Source organism: Etheostoma cragini, chromosome 17 (genome assembly GCF_013103735.1).
Source record: "Etheostoma cragini isolate CJK2018 chromosome 17, CSU_Ecrag_1.0, whole genome shotgun sequence".
NCBI lineage: Eukaryota > Metazoa > Chordata > Actinopteri > Perciformes > Percidae > Etheostoma > Etheostoma cragini.
Window position 1 is genome coordinate 1,520,217 of NC_048423.1, and position 5,254 is coordinate 1,525,470.

The following is a 5,254-nucleotide window of genomic DNA, read 5'->3' on the forward strand; positions in this document are numbered from 1 at the left end:
GCCAGTTATTTCATGGATCAGGATACTATGCATCCTGATAAAGTTCCCTTGGCCTTTGGAATTAAAATACCCCCCCCCATCATCACATACCCTGCACTATACATAGAGCAAGGCATTGGGAACTTTCCATAAGATTATTTCTCTGTGCAAATCCAACCAGCTATTGAGTTTACTGAAATAACATCATGCCGATCTCTATCTACTGTATTGTGAAGGGTATGTGATGATGTGGGGTTACTTTAATTCCAAAGGCCAAGGGAACTTTATCAGGATGCATAGTATCCCGGATCCATGAAACAACTGGCCTTTAAAATTAAATATTTACCACCCTCTATGTGAATTTATCAAACTTATGCCCCCTACATTTTAAAGAAGAAAATGTATTTATTTACAACATAAGTGTCCTTAAAAGGTTGGACTTTCCTATTTTATTTTAAATGAAGGCATTAAGATCAATTTCCAAAAGATGTTTTTTAACGTGGGTGTGTCAACTTTCTCAAGCCACTGTACATGGGAGTCTATAAACAAGAGAAAGCAGTGGGTTTTACAGATTTTGAGAAAAGATGTAACTTAAGGAGTTATACGCTGAGAAAGAAGAGAGTCCACACAGTAGAAAAACCAGTGGTTTGTAGTCTTTATAGTAGAAGAACAATATACAGGTATGAAAATCATACATGGACAGACACGGTAAGCAGCCTAAATCGTTGAAGAAAAATGAATATACTGTAAGTGTGTTGCTTTTTCATTATTTAAATACAAATACATGTGTATTTGTTACATATGGGCTCTGAATGACGCTGCAATCATGTTATCATTCATACTGTTGAAGTGCTGACATCCTCGCTGTCCATTCTGCAACAACACACAGAGGCCAAAAGCTTGTCTATGGCCCCTTTCCTCATGAAAACATATAGAAATAAGTCTGCAAGAGGACTCAACTGAAGAAACACACCGGACAGGCTGTGGAGGGTCGTGTCATATCTGTCGGGAACTTCCAGAAGCGTGATCATTACGGGCAGGAACAGCAGCAGGTAAATACCTGGACCAACATTGCCACAATTCGTTGTTTTTCATCAACAGGAACTGAGACGGAAGCGGACAGGGCTTTAAGGGTCCCACCCAGGAAGAATATGAGCAGTGGGAGGGGAAGGAAGAAAAAGCTGGCTAAGATGATCACTGAAAACTCTGGACTATACCAAAATACAACAGTGAAGCCAATGGCAAAACAAATGATCCAGACGAGGACACAGACCACCACGGAGATCTTGATGGTCCACCTGAAGCAGTACCACAGTGGCCAGGCGATGACCAAATACCTGTAATACAAGATGTAAGACACAGCTTCAGAATCATACAGTAATACAATGGTCAGACACAGCAGTAGCTCCACACATTCTGGAGAGACAGATACCTTTCCAGGGCGATGAACACCATGAAGCAAACACTGGCCACCAGACTACAGCCATAAATGAGCCCATCTATTTTATCTATGGTCCTTAGGTCCTTAGGTCGTGCCACCCATACGATCATGCAGCAGAGCTGAATGAGGTCGGAAATGAGAAGGTTGATGACGTAGATCGGAGCGACATTATCCTTTTGCACCTGCATGAAAACATGGGTAACAGTAAAGAAAGCACTTTTAAACATAATCTGAACATCTCCCAAATATGTCTGCAGGGTCCAATCAGCCTCATGTACATTTTAACTATCGAGAAAAGTATTACTGTAAATGTATAGCTCACTTCAAGACTAAATCCCAGCCCGCTGACATGTGGCTCCCAACTCAGATCAAGATCCTTTACAGATAGACATAATACACAAAGATCTCAGTCCTGATGTACGTACCTGAGAACAAAGAGCATAGATGGCCACGAGGGTCAAAGGAAGTCCGATAGAAACGATAATGTATGTCACCACTTGTATGATCAATTTAGAGTTTTCATGTTGGATGTGCTTGTTGAAATCTTCCATTCTTCAGAGTGATATCTGTGTAAGAGATGTTCATGTTATGAAAAGTATTTACATTAACATGTATTTACATATGCTGACAGCCACACTCAGTTACACTTAGTTAGTGTCCTCAGAGACACTGCCTGTTAATCTACAGTTTTGCATTCATAAGGAGTTGGGGAGTCAAACAAAAATCTTTACACTGTGCAAAGGCATACTCCATGAACCCCTCCCTGCATCCAAATCTATTCATTTTTTATATATTTAAAGAAAGCCCTGTAAACTTAGTCGCCCTTTCCCTTAGTTCAACGCCACTGATAAGGAGTGTCCTCAACTCCCTTCCACCTCTCTGAAAAACGACCCCACAGGTCGTTTGCAGAAGCAGCAATTACAACCCATATTTACATGTTATTGTCAGGCTGCGCTCTAGAAGTTCTAGTCATTTTGACGGAAGCAAGCAAGATTTCATGTAACGTGGTGTTATGACTGAGGGTAGCAGCCCCCCCAGGAAGCGTGCTGGTCTTTGATGCCAGTTTGACATAGTGGCCAAACAATGGAATTATAAGATCCGTATTTGTCACACAACAGGGCCAAAGTATTCCCATAGACTTACAATGCGAAAGAGCTCTCTGTACATCATCGGATACTATTTTTTGAATGTCTCAACCACCCCCCGAAATGATTTGTAAATGATCAGAAATTGATAAACTCAGTTTGATAACATTTGGAAAGTCTAGAAGAGCTGGACGATTACATGATTCAATCCCCCCAGTGCATGGAGCGCTAAACCGGACTCCAGTGCACCTGCTCTATGGAACCCATAATGCTGAAAAAGCGCTCATCATCTAGGTATTTTATACAAGATGTTGAACTTTTCTAGCTTCATGAGTCAGTGAGCAACTCTTATACAAATGAACAGAGGACAAGACAAGTCAGACATTTAAATAAAAGGGCTCTTTGCCAAAGTCTGTGTCTTTCGCCGTATCCACACAGTGACTTAAAGTCCCACAGTACTACCTGTTTCTCATGAACAGATTTCAAATTGTGCTTTTAAAATACCACATACATTTCCTAATTTAAACATGTTGCTTTGTTTATATTTGGTTTAATCATGTTTATATCTAACACTTGTACTCAAAATGCAAAGCTTCTTTTCATAAAAATGTCCTGAATACAACATGAAAAAGTTAAAGAAGGAACAAAAATAGACAGGCGTTAACAACGTCCAGGCATAGTTCATCAGAAACATAAACATCAGGAAATTCTGACACACTTCTAAAAACACTGTACCTCAAAATCTTCAATATCAGTCCAGTATAAGGCAGGGTCCTCTTGACATAATTTTCATAACTGAAAAGGTTTCTGTTCAATCTAGTCTTTAATGTAGTCCAGTACAAAGTGATCCCAAGAGTATCCATACCAACCAAGAAAGCTTTTGGAGTCTCGCCTAATACATCCGAATAAGGTTTGGTCCTGGGAGCCAGATGAAGGACATGCTTTAATAATCCCAAGGGGAATATTAATTTTTGTGTTTATTGTAGAGGTTAAAAACACATGTGAACTGGATCAACACACATGCAGTAAATGGAGAGAGGGGACTGCCCATGGACAGGCACCCAGAGCAGATGGAGGTTTGGTGCCATGCTCAAGGGACCCTTCATAGACTGCAAGAGGTAAACTGGCCCTTCCCCGTTCCTTACTTGGTCCGTACATCTGAGCTACTACCGGCCCAACCTGCGTGCCCATGTTTCATTAGCTCTGGCAGTCTCCCCCCCCCCCCCCAACACTTCATTCTGTTACTGTATTGCATATTTCTTGCCTAAAATGTTGTTGTTTTCAGAAACACATTTTAGTGTACTGTTTGTTGATAACTTGAGAAAATCTTTGACCATGCCGCAATTTTTTTCCTGCTATAAACAGATCAGTTGCTCAGTGGTGCCTTGTCCTTTCTTTGAAATAAATGTATTAAAAATCCAAAAGTAGCCTACTTTTAAAAAAGCATGATCTTCTGGCAAAACGTTAAACCTGGTCAAACCTGGTCGTTTTCTGCATTCAAGTTCAAACGTCATGCTTTGAACATCCAACCTGCTACCTGTACACAAATCATTGCCCATGGCATTAAATTAAACAACACTTTACTGTTGTTTCAGTCATGACGTCAGACTCAGTGGTTTTGATTTTATTCAGTCTGCCCTTTATGTCCCTGCCTCCTTCCCCTGGGCTCATTCATTTCTTAGGAACTCTCTAGACTTCCCATCTGTCCCCCAGACTCATTTCCCAATGATTTGTTTGTACTGCTACCCTTTCTCGTTAATATCTGTATCGTCATTTCACATTTTTTACACTGCTACACTTGAAATCTGCTGTTTTTAGAGGGGGGGGGCATCACTATCTACAGTATATAAATATGTATATATACTCACATAAAGGATTATTAGGAACACCTGTTCAATTTCTCACTAATGGAATTATCTATTCAACCAATCACATGGCAGTTGCTTCTGTACATTTAGGGGTGTGGTCCTGGTCCAGACTATCTCCTGAACTCGAAAATGAATGTCAGAATGGGAAAGAAAGATGATTTAAGCAACTTGGAGCGTAGCATGGTTGTTGGTGCCAGACGGGCCGGTCTGAGTATTTCACAATCTGCTCAGTTACTGGGATCTTCATGCACAACCATTTCTAGGGTTTCCAAAGAACGGTGTGAAAAGGGAAAAACATCCAGTATGCGGCAGTCCTGTGGGCGAAAATGCCTTGTTGATGCTAGAGGTCAGAGGAGAATGGGCCGACTGATTCAAGTGGATAGAAAACAAGGCAGATTTATTTGTATAGCACATTTCAGCAACAGGGCGAATTCAAAGTGCTTTACACAAAATCAGTTTTAAAAACAAAACAAAAGACAAAAACAAAAAACAGATGAAACAAGTAAAAACACTTAAAAATAAAAACAATAAGTAACAAAATTCCTTCTATAAACTTGAGACTACCTTCACACTAATTAGTCAATGTTAGTGCTACCTACCCTACCCTGATAACCCGCAGTGTAACTACCCTTCTCGACTATTTTTAGAGAGGTTACCTTTCGTCTCCTTGAAAAGAGCAACTTTGACTGAAATAACCAGTCGTTACAACCCAGGTACGCAGCAAAGGCCCACCAATGAGAAACGTGCAAAGTGGCAGTTGGTCAAGGCCACACCCCCAGCCTCCACATTGCCCCCCCCTCTCCTAGGTCTATATAAAAGAGACTTCAGATACAGTATTAGGGACCACTAAGGTCTATATAAAGAGACTTCAGATACAGTAT

General features: G+C 40.7%; 1 pseudogene; it reads right to left on the reverse strand.

Annotated features, from left to right (window-relative positions):
* Positions 1-815: 815 nt before the first annotated feature.
* LOC117960520 lies at positions 816-1,971 on the reverse strand (annotated as a pseudogene).
* Positions 1,972-5,254: the final 3,283 nt, after the last annotated feature.